Raw genomic sequence first — 18845 nt, 5'->3', positions numbered from 1 at the left:
ACAGCTGTATGGTTTCTCTCCTGTGTGAATACGTTGGTGTGTCTTTAGATTAGATGATTCAGTGAAAGCTGCTCCACACTGACTACAGATGTATGGTTTCTCTCCTGTGTGAATACGTTGGTGTGTCTTAAGATGGGAATATGTAGTGAAAGCTGCCCCACACTGGCTACAGATGTGTGGTTTCTCTCCTTTGTGAATAAGTTGGTGTGTCTTAAGACCAGAAGATGTAGTGAAAGCTGTCCCACACTGACCACAGCTGTATGGTTTCTCTCCTGTGTGAATACATTGGTGTGTCTTTAGACTAGATGATACCGTGAAAGCTGCCCCACACTGACCACAGTTGTATGGTTTCTCTCCTGTGTGACTACGTTGGTGTTTCTTAAGATCGGAAGATGTAGTGAAAGCTGCCCCACACTGACCACAGCTGTATGGTTTCTCTCCTGTGTGAATACGTTGGTGTGCCTTCAGACTAGATGATTGAGTGAAAGATGCTCCACACTGACAACAGCTGTATGGTTTCTCTCCTGTGTGAATACGTTGGTGAGTCTTTAGGTTAGATGATTGAGTGAAAGCTGCTCCACACTGACCACAGCTGTAAGGTTTCTCTCCTGTGTGAATACGTTGGTGTTTCTCAAAATTGGAAGATGTAGTGAAAGCTGCCCCACACTGACCACAGCTGTATGGTTTCTCTCTTGTGTGAATACGTTGGTGTTTCTCAAAATTGGAAGATGTAGCGAAAGCTGCCCCACACTGACAACAGCTATATGGTTTCTTTCCAGTGTGAAGCCTCTGATGATACCTCAGATGTGAAGATCTTTTGAAAACTTTCCCACAGTGTTTACAGGAGTGACATCTGGATCCGTCTTGGGATATATGTTTCTGCAATGACAGAAAGCAAGAAGGATTAGATCCTTTTGAAGTTGACACAAAAGATTTCTCTAAGCTAACCAACATATTCTAACTGGACGTGTATAGACCGAGCCACAGGTCTCAATATTTCAGATCAAACATGAATGCTGAGAGTGTGTTTATAAGTGCCCTCAGCTGTCAGCACTGTGCTCTGATGTGTTCTGCACACGTTCAGGTTTTTGAGTAGTAAACTCTTGCTTTTTGATCTTTCATTAATTATTTTTTGCCATGATGAAATTCTGAAAAGGAACTCTTGCTACAATATTTATAAATGATAGAAGGAAGCACAGTCTTGTCCAAGTTGTTCAATTAAACAACTTGTAGAGGTTGGACTGAAAAAGGTTGACTACTGGTTTAAATTAATGAAAGTAACAGTGGTGGTAATACATGACATTCTTGACACTAATCCTTTGTTCCAGCTTACAACCCAGAGGTCTGCAGCCATTGAGCTCAACAGCTGTCAGGGAAACAGTTTTAACTCAACCTTCGTTTCTCTCTAAAACAACTCTTTACCCTGAGGTAGAGAGATCTACAAACCTGTCATCTAACCATTAAAGACCCAGAAGTATTACCACCACCAGGTTTAATTCATGTAATCCAGAGACTTTAAACACAAATAATGAAGATTAGCTCCTGAACCTCTCAAATCTGAAGACTGAGAGCCAGAAAATGTCCCAAAACAACAATCTGGCCACTGAGTTTCTTCCAGCAGATCATTCAGCCTGCAGCACATTTTCAATCTAAGCACATCTGTATCAGAGAGAGGAGATGAAACCAAGAAACACTATTTCCACATTTGAAGTGGTACTAGCTATTCAAATAATATAATTTTGCACATTTTACAGTGGGAGAAAGTTGAGCAGAATCAAGTTCAAGTTATTGTTGGTGTGAACCTCTGACACAATTTCTCATGTGGCCCCTTGTAAAAATGAATTTCCCACCCCTGGTCTAAGCACATTTGTATCAGTGAGAGGAGATGAAACCAGGAAACACTTTGCTAACACCTTTTCAACATTTCATGGAAAAGCAGAACAAGCGGACGATACACTCCTCCTTGACACTCGTCCTCGTATCTTTAATATCCTCCACACTGACCTGAAGCCCGGTGGAACCAGAGGATGAACCGGCTCTGTTCCTGGTGGAGGGGTTTGGATCCTGGTTCTGCCGCTCCATTCTGGTCCTGGTCCTCTGACTGATGGACTCTGTCTGCAACTGTCAGTACATACAATAAGATCCAGCTGTGGCGTGCAGCATGTTAAAGCACACCCACTTTTCTTCTTCTCTTGAAAACCTTTCTGGACAGTTTTTAACCATCTAGTCACATTTAATTAAACTTATTACCATGGTTTTTATTTCAATCCTTGATAACTTTAAAATGGTTCTTAAAAGACCCACTAAGGTCACAGTTCAAAATATTTGTAGCTTTTTTTTTTTTAATTCAGAAATTTTTTTAGTAATATTCTCTGTAGAATGACACCCACTGTGTGCAATATCCCATAAATCTCATCTGAGTCAGTGTAACATGATCAACTTAAATCATTTTACTACATTAAGACAATGATACTGTTTGAGGAAAGGGTCCCAATATCATCCCATGTGATGGTTCAGTGGGGGAATGATCTAGTTCTGTGTGGCTAACAGCACGTCAGCAGGAGCTGTCTGACTGATCTGAGACACTCTGAAGAACAACATGAAGTGGACCATTCTGAGGCTGTCATTTAAATATAAAGGAGTGTTTTTCTGGTATCAGAAGTGCTCGTCCAGTGATTCATTCCAGAAAGCTGCTTTAGTGAAACCTAAAGTTTGAGATGAAGGAAACTCACAGACCTTTAAAACTCTGAAATATTTTTCAACCCAAATAACCTACAGTCTCCTTTATTTAGATTCTGAAATTATCTTACCTGGTAAACTTATGTGTACAGTTAAAGAGTAAAAAGTGATCTTGTGTTGTGGTCAGATCAGAGTATCAGCTCCTAAAAGTTGCACAGATCCTCCTAATAAAGATCATTTTAGCTCCATTTTAACTCCAGATGTTGGCAGGTGGACTTTATGAGTAAAGACATGTACAACCTTTTTATCATGCGGTCAGTCCTTTTGATACGTGGATAAAAGAAAATATTGGATATGTAAAGGAAACTGAAAAATGAAGCTTTCATGAGACACTTCTGCAGAGGACAGTCAGACTGTCTTTTAATGGGCTTCTGAGTGTAAATCTGAGAAATCAGACACTGATACTGAACTGCATATTTCTACTGCTCCTGTGATACTTTCCTGGATCACTGACAAATCTATATTTTAATGCTATGACTCCTCTTCAAACTCTTAAAGTATTTATAGTGACCATAATTAAATCCCATTTTAAGATCTAATCATGAAATATGGCATAGTGTGTACATTAAACACATCATATCACATGTTTTTGCTCCATATTTTTATCAAAAAGCCAAATGATACCCAGATAAGCCTGGAAAGAACAATTCTAAATTATCCATTGATCATCAAGTTTTTTAAATGACAAAAGATATCAGCAATACTACAGAAAGAAGTTTAGAAAACTGCAGCTTTAGTGGAAAATGTGACAAGATGGTCAAAAACTGTCCAACAAAGTGAGAAAATCGGAAGAAACGGGTCCAGAAGTATGTTTAACACACAGGTAGAAGGATAAAGCTCCATTTTATTTGCCCATCTGACCGGCTTATTGAAATCTATAGTTGAGGTTGTGTTTCTGCTTTGAGTACAACGGTTAGCAGAGCATTAGCATTAGCAGGACATGCTAACTGTGTATAGCAGCCAGATTATTTGAACTTTTTTACTCTTTAGTACATGTTCTGACTGCCCGTGTCCAGGTGCAGGAATCAAACCAATGATACAAAGCACTTTGAAGACATTTCTGCAAATGTTTGACCGCTACATGTATTCTTTTCTGGACTCACCTGCATGCAGCTTCCTGTAGTGATGTTCTGAAATGTGCTGAGGCTTCGAAGCGTGTTTGGCGTAATGGAGGAGACGGTTTACTTAATTTAGGGGAGGAGCCGAAAATGATGACGTCCGCAATCTCGCTACCCGTCCCAACCACGTGACTTCTTCCATAAACGCTTCAGATTTTGTCAGATTTATATGCCCGAGTATTGACAAGCATATAAACCCCTCAATCTCCATTTAAGATGTTTGTTTTTTATGGAGAGTTGCGGTCAGTTCGGGTTCAGGATACTAGAGTTTTGATAGCGTCAATATAGTTTGGAGATAGTTTCGGGAGTTAAGTGAGAGAGAGATAGTTTTGAGATTAGGGAGAGTGAGGAGAGAAGGATAGGTAAGAGGATGGAGCCACCTAGGAAGAGGAAGATTTCCCCCGTGTGAGAATATTTTGATTTGATATGTGCTATTAAAGTAAAGCTTAATCTAACATATATCAGATGCATTAGGTTTGCTGATCAAGAACTGTATTTTTCACTGTTTCTTAATGTATTCATAGGTGAGGTGTTTACTGTGTTCCAAGGAGTTGGGGTACAATAAGAACACCTCATGCATGCTAAGGCATTAACTTTCTTTGAGTAAAGTGACAGAAAAACACACACAACCTGCCATATCATATGATGCTACCTTTCTGGGAGAATTTACACACAGAATACGTTAAAAACTATTTCATCATACACATATGTGATAAGGGGATGAGAAGTGGGTGGCGGTGAGCTCTCAGTGCCTGTGAGAGAGAGAGAGAGAAGGGGGGGGGGGGGGATTGGAGACAATAAAGCAGCAGGGGGTCTCTCAAACCTTGTGTAGAAGGTGTTGAGATCGTCAGCTAGTCCGGGGGAGGGGGCGACCACAGGGCTTCTACCAACCAGGGTCGTTGGTGCCTGAATCACTCTCCAGTCTGGCTCTATAGTCCTCTTTAGCATTTTTGATGGCCTTCTTGAGGCCCTGTCTGGCCAGTCTGAATGTGTCCATGTCACCCTCTCTGTACGCCTGCTCTTTCCGGCGCCTGAGCTCTCTGAGCTGCTTGGAGAACCAGGGCTTTTGGTTATTGTGCCTTGTGATGGTTTTGGTTGGGAGGCAGACCTGCTCACAGAAGCTGATGCAGGAACATACAGTGTCAGAAAAGCTGCCGTTGTCATCCTCAGGGCCCCTCAGTGACTCCCAGTCAGTAGACTCCATGCAGTCCTGAAGCATGTCCCTTGCCTCTGGAGTCCACCTCCTTGCTGTAGTCCTGGATGGTTTGGCCCTTCTCAGTTGCTGCCTGTATGTGGGGACCATCTGTATGATGCAGTGGTCGGAGTGTCCAAGGGCAGCGGGGGGGATGGAGCGGTATGAGGGTTTTATGGTGGAGTAGAAGTGGTCCAGTGTGTTGCTGTCCTGCATGGCGCATGTCACCAGCTGTTTGGAGCTCGTCAGTTCCTGGGAGAGGTTACACGAGTTGAAATCTCTCATCACAAGAACTGCCGAGTTTGGCTGAGAGGTGGAGAAAGGAGCTGCTGAATCGTTGTTGAACGTGTTCACAGATGTACTTAGTTCACTTTTCTGATCATGTTAAGACCAGATGTGAACAGCTCCAGGGCGCCGTTGGAACCACTGTGTGTCATTCATTACTGTAAAAACTGTGCATCATCCTTTCCTCTTTCTTTATTCCAAGATCTTCTTCTCCACTTCAGCTTTTGGCTAAATCTAAACACAGCTCACATGTCTTTGGACATTAATAACATAGATCACAGTGACATATGCAACACTTCAGATAAGCAGGTGCCCCAGTATAATTACAGATGTTTAAAATCATTGTTATTTTATAATATTCTTTCATGAACTGTGAGAAGCATTACACAGAGGGTTCATCTCCAAAGCAGGAGTTTTGGTCTGTCTGCAGCCTTTTTATTTTAATGTCAATGACCAGTTCAGCAGGTGTGTCCCTCAGAGGAGCTGGAGGCAGCTGTTCAGGGCTACTTTTTTAGAAGAAGGTTTACTGATTGGAAAGGGGGCTCCTCACGGTGACACTTTGTGGGTAAGAGCCTGAATAAGGGCAACTTCTTCTTCTTCTTGGTTCTTGAAGACGTTTAATCTCTCATCTGAAAGGATTATTCAGTTTTAAACTAGTTGGTGGGAGTATGGACTTCTAAGCATCAGAGTGGTCTTTTACACCAACACGTTGTGCTACATTCAGTTCTTCACTGGCGAGGTTTCAATCTGAAGCTCCCTTAGATCAAATATGTCCACAACCACACAGATGCAAACAAAAACTTATTCAGACAGAAATATTAACCACTGTAATGAGGTGTAGACTTATTTACTGACCTCCTTGCTTTGTTCACAGAATGTTTCAAGAGTTTTTTTCTCTCTCATGATCTAACTTTTCTCAGTCTGTGATATTGGCTTTTTTAGCGTGAGGTAAAAAGGATCCACAGGAGTCTGGAGGATGGACACAAATACAGGGAAATGAGAGGTATGCCTGACTGCACTGGGATGTTGTTTCCTCACCTGTGAGTCACTTTGGATCAAAGCATCTGCTAAATGACTAAATGGAAGTGACATGAATGTCCATGATGACTGTACAGAAACATTCAACAGAACTGTGTATATGAGCTATCTTTGTAGAAACTGGATGTTTCAGGCTGTTAGTCTCAGTTGTTTCCAGATATTTGCCACATAGCTCGCTGTGAAAGCTGCCTTCAACTTAACATGTAGAGATATAAAACTGTGGAGCTGATGGATCTAAAAGTGACATGAAATCCCTTAAAGATGATTGTTATTTCAGTGTCAGGGGAAGGAAATCATATCACTATCAGCACATAATGAATGTCCTTGTGTAAATGCTTTGAGAAACGTGTTGAGCATCATGCCCTCACTGTGCATGTGTTCTGTTTCTGAGCTGTAATGTGGTACAAAGACTTCACGTGAATTTAGGAAGTTTTCCTGCTCCTGCCTCAGTCTCAGTGCACTCTGGATTCATCCTCTGGGAAGCAGAAACATCCACAGGAAACTGATGAATATCTGTCCAACAAAATCAGCGTCCTGATAAGCTGCTGCTAGAAGGACAAAATCCTGACCTGAGATCAGTCCAAGATCTGTCTTTTAAAATGGAATAAAGTGAAATGATGTGGTGAAATCTGCTGAAAGCTGTGAAACAACAAGTGCTGCTGGAAGTGTTTTCATGAAGAGCTCATTAAACTTTTTAAAGGAGGAATGGACTTTATTCCAGCAGCAGCTCAAAGCAGGAGATTCATATTTATCTGGACATTTGAATGAAAACATTCAGTATTAAATAAATGTCTTTAAAATGTCTTGCTTTTATTTATGGTGAATTGAAGTTTCATTTGGATCATTTTCCAGAATAAATCTTTGAAATGTTCACAGTTTTTATCTTTGAACCTTCAGAAAACTTCTCTTAATAATAAGAAAAAGTTGAATAAAAGTTGAAATAAATGAAGACAGCAGAGAGGAAGAAACTCCCTCAGCTCAGTATGTTTGTGACTCTGTCTGAGATGGAGGTGAAATAAGTGAACCTGGGCTGTGGTTTACTGCTCTCTCACAGCCGTTCTGTTTATTCACAGCTGAGAAATCATCTTTCTGAGGATGACCATAACCTTTATAAACATCACCACTATCTTTATTAATATCCAGAATCACTGTGAATGTTTCTGCTTCTTTCTTCTGGTACCAGTATATCCAGTTTTCATCACACTGGTCAGTTCCACAGCTGAAGGAGACACTTTGACCAACTCTCCTGGTCAGTGTTAACTGGTCCTGGATCAGCTGTGCTGCCATGGCAACCAGCGCTGGAGAGACTCAAACAGACAGATGAAGGTCAGTGTGACAGTGTGTGTTCCAGGTGGAGTTTGCTGGCTCCTGATTGGCTGGAAACACTCACTTGAACACAGACAGCACAGAGCAGCAGCTGGGAGGAAAAGCATTTTGTGCAGTGGTGTTTCCTCTGGTGAACCTGGGGAGAAGTGGCGCTCTGATGCAGCTGAGGCCAAACAAGGACGAGCTGTGAGATCAGACCAGGGCCACGTGCTTTCTAACAGCTCCTCAGAGCTCCCATCAGCCCCTGCGGCCCACAGATAAGACCGCTGCTGCTGACTGACAGCTCAGCTGAAGCTGCTGTGTGGTTTCATGGTCTTGATTTGAATCTGACAGCAGATGATTAAAATCGGGGTCACATGATGCAGAAAGACTAAAAAACATTCATGTTCCCACAAACACATTCAGCTTGGTGGTGAATTTAGTAACACACACTGTTATCTGTTGTTTAAGAGCTGGGATGAAAATGCACAACTACAAATCCACACAGCTCCTCAACTCTGATCCAACTCTTCAATGTGTTTGACTTCATTCAATAATGGAGCTGAATTTCTGCTGACTTTCATTCTTTTCCCACTCTGTCTTCTGACATGATGGATTTAGTTTGTCATGTTGTTCTTCATCATGTTTCCATCATGCAAACAAAGTCCTGTCAGTGTTCAGCTCTCAAACAGTTCACCTTCAGTTCCACTGACACACTGATGCCTGTGAATTCATCTCAAACTGACATTTTTATCAGTGCTGCAGTCTGTCCTTCACTCACATGGGTTGTTCTGGATCACATGGCTGGAACATGAGATTTCCTCTGACCCACAAACACAACTACACTGCTGTCACTGTGCTGCTTATTGGGCTGTGAATGTTGTCAGAACAGCTTTTCAACAACAAGCTGAAGATGTGGCTGTTGTGCTGCTTTTGATTCACAGTCAGTGTAGACAATATGGAAAGTAGAGCTCAGGAGGTGCAGCTGAAGCTTTTGCTTCTTTCATCATTACTTATAGAGATGACACTGAAATGCTTTTGTATTCAGAGCTTTTATTGATTGTTTAAGGGTGACAGCTTCATGACACTTTCTCCAGTCTGACCCTCACTTGGAACACAATCAAACATACTGGGACATGTGGGAAAGGATCACAGTGTTCATACTGTACATATCTGAGAACATCCACAGGAAGACACTTTATCATTTACAAGCTGATTCTGTCATTTTAACATCTTTCAAAGTCAGATTTTTACTAGAAATGATGTGATACACTGTATGTTGACACGTAAAAAATAATCCCATTCTGCTTGTAAGCAGCTCTGAATAGAAACAACCATAACTACACTGTTATTACTGTATTATGTTGATGCATGAAAACAGCTGAATGATTGTGCTGGAAACACTGAGAACAGCCTGAAGATGTGGCTGTTGTGTTACTTTTGCTTCACAGTCAGTGTAGACAACATACAAAGCAGCTTCAAAGATACTTCCAGGTGAGGCGTGCAGAAAGCAGCTGTGAGCACCGTAACATACAATAAATACATTATTACTGACCTGGACACTGATACATTCAGATTCAGTTATCACATATATATAAAGGATCTGCAGGTCACTGCTTCTGTTTTCATTTACATTTCACTCAGCATTCATACAATCCATGTTTCCCACCATTGCCTGGGCTCTATGAACATGTGCTGCATATTATTTACAGTTAAGATCATAAAGCTGAAAAAGAGAGCAGAACAGCACACGTGATGACTGGTGACTGAGAACAGAGCACCATCGCTGCTGACATCACAAGAAGTGATGTCATCACTCATTATGACCTCACAGTTCTGCATGACATCACAATGGAAACATGTCATCAAAGGACATGACATCACTGTAGTTTATAAAAGCCTGAAAGACAAACCGCCTGAAAAACAACACTTACTTAAAAAGTCCTTTTTGAGTCAAACCAAAATATCCTCTCCTGCACTTCTGTGGGGTGACAGAGTAGATGAAGAGATTCTGGAAAATGAGTCTGAGGGTTTCTACATATTTCCCTCTGAAAGTGGCAAAGAGGAAAGTTCTGAGGAAGCCGCCAACAGGCCAGAAGCTGCAGAATCATCCCCAGGCCTCCCTCCAAGGCCTCTGCTGCCACCAATTATGGCTCAGAGAGGTTTAAGGGGAATTTCTGCTTCCAGAGTAAAAGGAAAGTTTAAAGTAAAGGTTTAATTCCAGCAACCTTAAAACTCTGTGGTGGACTGATCAAATCCATTGTGGAGGTGTGGATTTAGGGGAAAACCTCCTCGAACAGTCTGGTGTAATTGGGTCTAAAATACAAGTTGATGGTTCAGAAGAGTTTATTTTTGTTGTCAGCTCAGAGAGCTCGACTGGACAGAAACAGTCTAAATACAAATCAGGTTTCTACACATAGTTCTAAAGCTGTCACTGAGCACTGATGCTGAAGATGATCGTCCTGTTGGGACCAGTTGTAGGTTAGACTAAATACTGAGCAGCTTGAACAGATACATATCATCCCTTTCTTCAGTAAAGCAGAAAGTTTGTGCTTTTAGAACAGGAAAAGTTCTCAACTTTTTGGAATATGCAGATTATATAAAGTACTGTGGTCTAAAGTCTTAAAACACACTTCATTCCTTTATGTTTTGCCAGGATTGTGTCATTTCTTTAAGTAGTCTTCAGGAATAGTTCTCCAGGCTTCTTGAAGGACATCCCAATGCTCTTCTTTGGATGTCAGCTGCCTTTTGTTCCGTTCTCTGTCAGATGATCCCATACTGCTTCAATAATGTTGAGGTCCGGCTCTGGGGAGGATTCATGCCTCCATAAGACCTGTTGCCACTGATTTTCAGTCCACTTCTCGTGTCATTTGGCATAGCTCAGCCTTTTCTCCCTGTTTCCCTTCCTTAAGAACGGCTTCTTGACAGCCACCCTTCCATGGAGACCATTTCTGATGAGGCTTCATTGAACAGTAGATGGATCAGCTGAAGGTTCAGATGCATCTCTCAGGTCCTGTCAGGTCTTTGCTGGATTTTTTCCTCTTTCTTAAGGACATCACTTTCAGATACTGTTCATCTGCTGTAGATAGTTTTTTAGGCCTGACACTTCTTCTTCTGTCCTCCACTTGTCCAGTTTCCTCAAATGTTTGAAGGACACACTGCACACCATGCTGAGATATGCCAGGTTTTCAGCTCATAGCTCTTTGGGAATCACCATGTTGCTGTAAAAATACCATTTTCTGTCTGTCAAACTGTGTTATCTTTGGTGTTTTTCATAGATGCAACTAAAGAAATGGGAACAAATGATGTGTCTTTGTGACAGGCCGCTAGCAACAAAGTGCCTAAAGATCCAATTTAAAATGGCTTCTTTGCTAAGTTGTCTGTTATGTGTCGATACAACTGTTATAATTGGCTTTGATCTTAGACATTATAAATTCATATTCTGTATTTTACTAAATAACCTATGTTCCTAGCTGGTACTTTTCCACTTTGCTCATACTGCACAACAGATGACCTTAAATGGTCCAAGACCTTAGAAGGACATAAACAACTGGGTCAGACAAAACATCTCTAGTAGAGTAGATAGGTCTGGTACATTAGATCCACGCCTAAAACAGCACTCACACATACACACACATTGTTCATCACATCCAAAGAACACAACAAGGACAGCAGCTGGCCTGAGCATGCCACTAAAAACTGGCCAATTATACTCTGACAAGTGTGAATACAACTTCTGTGAGATAAAGCTGAATATAAATATGACATGTTTCCGGATAACGGGGCTCGGCCTGACGGATTTCCTGCGGGAGCTCTGGCACTCCGAGTCCAGCTGCAATATACTTTACTTGTGACCAATAAATAATAAACGATTTCTCCAGCTAGCCCACCCGCTACCCGATTAACGGACTGTCGGTATAGAAAATGGATGGATGGATTTCTCCAGCTTATTCTTGGGCTTCCAATGAAAAAATTGGGCTAACACAACACTGGTTCATCCCTTGAGTTAGGAGCCTTTTTTCTGCTTGAATGATTCATAGGTCAGAGTTAAGTGGCTTAACAAAGAAAAACACATTCCTCTGAAAATGCTCAGGTACAAGGACTGGACTGAAAAAGAGAGAAAAAGCAGAAAATGTCCAAGGAAAGACTCTGAGAGACCTTCAGAAAGCTGGAGAACTATTGATCAGGACCACTTTAAAGATGACAGGACAGTCAGAAAGAAATGAGGCTGGATCAGGAGTTTGTAATGAAACTAATTCCCACTGTTTTGCCTTTTAATGCGATGCGATACAACCCTTATTAAACAAGTTTAATGACGTGTAGCTAAATGCTGATTTTTGCTCTAAAATACTCCTGAATACTAAATACTCTGAGAAGTGTTGTGCAAGTTCAAACTTAAACTTGTTCAAGGTTGAGTTCAGTCTTCTTTCCCTCTTTTATAGCTGGCATCTGTTTTAGGACGCCACTTTCCATCAGTTTCTGTCGTGCTGGCTGATGTGGGAGTGTTGCTGTGTGCTTCCAAACATATCTATAACTACACATGTCTGGAACTATCCAAATGCATTTGTATATATGGTGTTTCTGCCCGTGTCTGGTGCAGAAATCATTGCACAGTCTGAAGCTTTCACCTGAGTGAGCATCAGTTTTATGGGGAAAAATAAGAAAAATAACGTCACAAAACTATGATCCAAAACAGATAATCAGACACAATAAACTGATAACGAGTAGGACCAAAACAAACACATCAAAACAGCCAGAGACAAAGTCATGAATGAGAACAGAGACAAACAGAGACACAGCATATAGCAGTGTAGAAGTTTGCATTTTGGGTATTTTATGTTACTTTTGCCTTGTTTTTTTAACCTGTTAGTATTAATGTATCTGTATGTGTGATACTGTTTTTTAAAGTGAGTGAAATTTCTCTATTTGGTGCAGCTAACATGAACACATGACATATCGGCAGTAAAACTCCTTTTACAACATTAAATAAGAGGCGTCTGTGAGGTGAATATGGAGCTCCTGGCTGCAAATTATTTGTCTGTTCCTATGAGCTGTCCCCAGGCACCACTCTGGAGCTCTGTGAGAATGCATTTCCAGCAGATAATCTATGTCGTAAAGTCATTTTTTGCAGGTTTTCAAGAGATTCTCCAATGCTGAGCTGTGAAACGGATTTTGGTGAACCACCAGCTGCTCAGCGAAAATGGCACCCTCCCTGTCAGGGAATCGAACCCCATTCCTCCGTGTGACAGGCAGATTCTAACCTTTGACCAGCGAAGATACAGAATGTGTTGCTTGACTGTCGTGCCCATATTAAGAATACAAGCTGTAAGAGCACCGCTGAAAAATTTAACCTTTATGTTGTCAAGCATTTGCATGACTAAGATCATAATTTGCCTGTGGAAGGGGTTCCATGGTGTAAAGGTCAGCACTCTGGACTTTGAATCCAGTGATCCGAGTTCAAATCTCAGTGGAACCTTCAGGTGTGCTGTCATGTTTGTGTTCTGGAAAGAAGATGAGTGAATGAGGTTAGTCAGTTGTCAAGTCACAGCAGAGTGTGTGAGTGACCAATTCCAAAGAGAGGGCTTCAATTGGTTAATGTTGAAAAAGTGGAACATTCAGCTGAGAGGGTCTGTGCTATTTACCTTCTCACCTCTGGGTGTCACTAATTGAATCTATTTGGTTTCTTCTTGCATATTCATTTGCAATGCATATATTTTTCCATGCTCTCCATTTGGAATTTGGACACAGAAGCCAAAGGAGAAGGAAACAGGAAAAACAATCCCATGGTAACAATCAGCGACAAGGAGAACTACTCAAAAGCCTGCACAATTAACCCGGTGCCCACCCATGGGCCAACCAATCATCCAATCAAGGAGCAGCAATTTCTGCCGGCCGGGATCTGAGCGCCAACTCCATGCGGTGCGCACAAGTTGGTACTGATTTAGGAAAAAGATGATTGTACAATTTTACTCCTTGGTATGGATACTCTTTCAAAAACGTCCAAAAAATAAAATATGTGGTTGATAAAACTGTGTGACTCAGTCCTTCAACACAAAAGGCAGGCAAAGGAAAATCAGCTGTCCTCTCCATCTAATCATAGGAGCAAGGCAGTAACTACCATAGAGGACACCGAGGTCGTGTCCTCTGTATTTTTAATTTTTTTTTTGTTGCTGAAATTGTGGTGATTTTATATTTGAAGAGCCAAGAGTAGCGCTGTTTAATAAAACAGTGGCTCAGTTTGGGCAGACGTGCTGCGCGTCATCGACAACATGCACTGTCGCTATGGTAACTACCACACAAGTCGGACTTTGATGTTGTTACCGTTAGTGAGTCAGTCAGTCACACCAGTCACTGAAAGAGGAGCACATCAAGCTAAACATGTAGGTGGAGAGCAGTTTAAGTGGTAGATGACTGTGAGAAAAAATGCATTTTAATGTGGAGATATTTGTATTGCAGCCCAGCGTCCTACTCAGATAGCAAGGAAACATGAATCAAAGTTTAATTTGTATATATTATCCCTCTGTCCCGGGACAGTTCATTCCTTTTTATTCCTAATCCATGACTTGATGAAATTCATTCTCCAGTTTTACATTGTAACTCATTTGCAAATCATTTAGGATGAGGCTGATGTTCTCTGATAACAAACTAAACAAATAAACCTAAAAGTCATTATGATGTTGTTTTTGTTCCTTTAAGACTCTGAAAATGGCCAGATTTAAATAATGGAATTAAATAAATTTCCAGGGGAGCCCCGAACCCGACTAGAAGTTCTGACTCATGACCTCAGTATTTTTTGGGCCTCTGCACCTAAAACCTCACTCAGGTAAAAGAATCAAAGTGTCATCAGCAACATTTACTAACACTTCCACCAGTAAAAGTATTTATTCTGCAGAGCAGCTCTCAGCGTTTGCTGTTAGATATAAAGTTGCCTGTTTGACAGTTTAAAGTGGCTGCACGTGCACTTTTTCTACCATCCAAGTACTAACCAGGCCCGACCCTGCTTAGCTTCCTAGATCTGACGAGATCGGGCATGTTCAGGGTGGTATGGCCGTAAGCGAGAGAATCAGTCACAAATCAGCTTTTTATAGATGCTGAAACAACATCTATCACTGTGTTCTGACTTCTAGAATATAATGTAACTGTTTAAAAATGAGCAATTTGTGATGATTTCATCTAACTAAGCAGCCTCAGTCTCTCTGTGTGACGCTGAACACAAAACTACACACAGGGAACAGAAGAGGTCGACAGACACTAAGTTATCTGAGAGTCTCACTTTCAGCTGCAGAGAACCAACACGAGAGAAGAACATGTGCAGGATCAGCATCAGCCTCTCAAGCCAATTAGGTGAAAAACTAAAAGAAACATATGGTTCAAGCAGCTATATAATAGATATTTGTTACGGTGACTTTTGCTTACGGCCACACCACCCTGAACACGTCTGATCTCGAAAGCTAAGCAGGGGGCCTGGTTAGTATTTGGATGGGAGACCGCCTGGGAATACCAGGTGCTGTAAGCTTTTTCTCTTCTCTCTACCACGTGCATGTCTTTTGTTGCAACGTCTGATCACCCTGTGACACATGAGGAAGTTGGTCATCTTCAGCTGCTGCTGCTTTGTTGGCAGACACGAAATGATCTGAGAATCTCAGTTTCAACTGCAGGTAATAATCACATCAGGGATGAAGATGTGCCCACTACATATCAGCCTTTCTCGGCAATTATCTGGTTACATCGAGGAACTGTATGATTCCAGTACCTATATAATGCAAATTTGTCACAGACATTGTTGCTTACGGCCACACCACCCTGAACATGCCCGACCTCGTCTGATCTCGGAAGCCAAGCAGGGTTGGGCCTGGTTAGTACTTGGATGGGAGACCGCTTGGGAATACCAGGTGCAGTAAGCTTTTTCTCTTCTCTCTCCCACCTGCATGTCTTTTGTTGCAACGTCTGATCACCCTGTGACACATGAGGAAGTTGGTCATCTTCAGCTGCTGCTGCTTTGTTGGCAGACACGAAGTGATCTGAGAGTCTCAGTTTCAGCTGGAGAGAATAATCACATCAGGGATGAAGATGTGCCCACTACGCATCAGCCTTTCTCGGCAATTATCTGGTTACACAGAAGAATTGTATGATTCCAGTACCTATATAATGCAAATTTGTCACAGACATTGTCGCTTACGGCCACACCACCCTGAAAATACCTGACCTAGTCTGATCTCGCAAGCCAAGCAGGGTTGGGCCTGGTTAGTACTTGGATGGGAGACTACATGGGAATACCAGGTGCTGTAAGCTTATTCTCTTCTCTCTCCCACCTGCATGTCTTTTGTTGCAACGTCTGATCACCCTGTGACACATGAGGACGTTGGTCATCTTCAGCTGCTGCTGCTTTGTAGGCAGACACGAAGTGATCTGAGAGTCTCAGTTTCCGCTGGAGAGAATAATCACGACAGGGAAGAAGATGTGCCCAATACGCATCAGCCTTTCTCGGCAATTATCTGGTTACATAGAGGAACTGTATGATTCCAGTACCTATATAATGCACATTTGTGACAGACATTGTTGCTTACGGCCACACAACCCTGAATATACCCGACCTCGTCTGATCTCGGAAGCCAAGCAGGGTTGGGCCTGTTTAGTACTTGGATGGGCGACAGCTTGGGAATACCAGGTGCTGTAAGCTTTTAGTCTTCTCTCTACCACCTGCATGTCTTTTGTTGCAACGTCTGATCACCCTGTGACACGTGAGGAAGTTGGTCATCTTCAGCTGCTGCTGCTTTGTTGGCAGACACGACTTGATCTGAGATTCTCAGTTTCAACTGCAGATAATAATCACATCAGGGAAGAAGATGTGCCCACTACAAGTTAGCCTTTCTCGGCAATTATCTGGTTACATAGAGTAACTGTATTATTCCAGTACCTATATAATGCACATTGTTCACAGACATTGTTGCTTATGGCCACACCACCCTGAAAATGCCCGACCTCGTCTGATCTCGGAAGCCAAGCAGGGTTGGTCCTGGTTAGTACTTGGATGGGAGACCGCTTGGGAATACCAGGTGCTGTAAGCTTTTTCTCTTCTCTCTACCACCTGCATGTTTTTTGTTGCAACGTCTGATCACCCTGTGACACATGAGGATGTTGGTCATCTTCAGCTGCTGCTGCTTTGTTGGCAGACACGAAGTGATCTGAGAGTCTCAGTTTCAGCTGGAGAGAATAATCACGACAGGGAAGAAGATGTGCCCACTACAAGTTAGCCTTTCATGGCAATTATCTGGTTACATAGAGGAACTGTATGATTCCAGTACCTATATAATGCACATTGTTCACAGACATTCTTGCTTACGGCCACACCACCCTGAATATGCCCGACCTCGTCTGAACTTGGAAGCCAAGCAGGGTTGGGCCTGGTTAGTACTTGGATGGAAGACCGCTTGGGAATACCAGGTGCTGTAAGCTTTTTCTCTTCTCTCTACCACCTGCATGTCTTTTGTTGCAACGTCTGATCACCCTGTGACACATGAGGACGTTGGTCATCTTCAGCTGCTTCTGCTTTGTTGGCAGACACGAAGTGATCTGAGAGTCTCAGTTTCAACTGCAGGTAATAATCACATCAGGGATGAAGATGTGCCCACTACGCATCGGCCTTTCTCGGCAATTATCTGGTTACATAGAGGAACCGTATGATTCCAGTACCTATATAATGCACATTTGTCACAGACATTGTCGTCTAAGGCCACACCACCCTGAACATGCCCGACCTCGTCTGATCTCGGAAGCCAAGCAGGGTTGGGCCTGGTTAGTACTTGGATGGGAGACTACATGGGAATACCAGGTGCTGTAAGCTTATTCTCTTCTCTCTCCCACCTGCATGTCTTTTGTTGCAACGTCTGATCACCCTGTGACACATGAGGAAGTTGGTCATCTTCAGCTGCTGCTGCTTTGTTGGCAGACACGAAGTGATCTGAGAGTCTCAGTTTCAACTGCAGGTAATAATCACATCAGGGAAGAAGATGTGCCCGATACAAGTTAGCCTTTCTCGGCAATTATCTGGTTACATCGAGGAACTGTATGATTCCAGTACCTATATAATGCACATTTGTCACAGACATTGTCGCTTATGGCCAAACCACCCTGAACATGCCCGACCTCGTCTGATCTCGGAAGCCAAGCAGGGTTGGGCCTGGTTAGTACTTGGATGGGAGACTGCTTGCGAATACCAGGTGCTGTCAGCTTTTTCTCTTCTCTCTACTCCCTGCATGTCTTTTGTTGCAACGTCTGATCACCCTGTGACACATGAGGAAGTTGGTCATCTTCAGCTGCTGCTGCTTTGTTGGCAGACACGAAGTGATCTGAGAGTCTCAGTTTCAACTGCAGGTAATAATCACATCAGGGATGAAGATGTGCCCACTACAAGTTAGCCTTTCTCGGCAATTATCTGGTTACATCGAGGAACTGTATGATTCCAGTACCTATATAATGCAAATTTGTGACAGACATTGTCGCTTACGGCCACACCACCCTGAAAATACCCGACCTAGTCTGATCTCGGAAGCCAAGCAGGGTTAGGCCTGGTTAGTACTTGGATGGGAGGCTGCTTGGGAATACCAGGTGCTGTAAGCTTTTTCTCTTCTCTCTACCCCCTGCATGTCTTTTGTTGCAACGTCTGATCACCCTGTGACACATGAGGAAGTTGGTCATCTTCAGCTGCTGCTGCTTTGTTGGCAGAGACGAAGTGATCTGAGAGTCTCAGTTTCAATTGCAGATAATAATCACATCAGGGAAGAAGATGTGCCCGATACAAGTTAGCCTTTCTCGGCAATTATCTGGTTACATCGAGGAACTGTATGATTCCAGTACCTACATAATGCACATTTGTCACAGGCATTGTTGCTTACGGACACACCACCCTGAAAATACCCGACCTCGTCTGATCTCGGAAGCCAAGCAGGGTTGGGCCTGGTTAGTACTTGGATGGGAGACTGCTTGGGAATACCAGGTGCTGTAAGCTTTTTCTCTTCTCTCTCCCACCTGCATGTCTTTTGTTGCAACGTCTGATCACCCTGTGACACATGAGGAAGTTGGTCATCTTCAGCTGCTGCTGCTTTGTTGGCAGACACGAAGTGATCTGAGAGTCTCAGTTTCCGCTTGAGAGAATAATCACGACAGGG

The 18845-nt window shown here is 42.6% G+C and overlaps 1 protein-coding gene, 5 non-coding genes and 5 pseudogenes across 6 annotated transcripts in view; 10 read left to right on the top strand and 1 right to left on the bottom strand.

The window, feature by feature from the left end:
- Positions 1-18845, bottom strand: part of LOC140292446 (NACHT, LRR and PYD domains-containing protein 3-like) — a 405682-nt gene that overhangs the window by 313694 nt on the left and 73143 nt on the right. The gene's annotated exons all lie outside the window — the stretch shown is intronic.
- trnaq-uug (transfer RNA glutamine (anticodon UUG)) lies at positions 13082-13153 on the top strand. Its single transcript has one exon. It is a non-coding gene; the product is annotated as a tRNA-Gln (tRNA).
- Positions 15463-15581, top strand: LOC140290892 (5S ribosomal RNA). The gene has a single exon (XR_011912401.1). It is a non-coding gene; the product is annotated as a 5S ribosomal RNA (ribosomal RNA).
- LOC140303290 (5S ribosomal RNA) lies at positions 15851-15969 on the top strand (annotated as a pseudogene).
- LOC140309981 (5S ribosomal RNA) lies at positions 16239-16357 on the top strand (annotated as a pseudogene).
- LOC140290822 (5S ribosomal RNA) lies at positions 16627-16745 on the top strand. Its single transcript, XR_011912395.1, has one exon. It is a non-coding gene; the product is annotated as a 5S ribosomal RNA (ribosomal RNA).
- LOC140293882 (5S ribosomal RNA) lies at positions 17015-17133 on the top strand. Its single transcript, XR_011912719.1, has one exon. It is a non-coding gene; the product is annotated as a 5S ribosomal RNA (ribosomal RNA).
- On the top strand, positions 17403-17521 carry LOC140309251 (5S ribosomal RNA; annotated as a pseudogene).
- On the top strand, positions 17791-17909 carry LOC140300101 (5S ribosomal RNA; annotated as a pseudogene).
- LOC140302302 (5S ribosomal RNA) lies at positions 18179-18297 on the top strand (annotated as a pseudogene).
- On the top strand, positions 18567-18685 carry LOC140292678 (5S ribosomal RNA). Its single transcript, XR_011912588.1, has one exon. It is a non-coding gene; the product is annotated as a 5S ribosomal RNA (ribosomal RNA).

The sequence above is a fragment of the Leuresthes tenuis genome, unplaced genomic scaffold (assembly GCF_036924035.1).
Source record: "Leuresthes tenuis unplaced genomic scaffold, fLeuTen1.0.hap1 SCAF_1, whole genome shotgun sequence".
NCBI lineage: Eukaryota > Metazoa > Chordata > Actinopteri > Atheriniformes > Atherinopsidae > Leuresthes > Leuresthes tenuis.
This window is presented reverse-complemented; position numbering and strand designations above follow the sequence as displayed.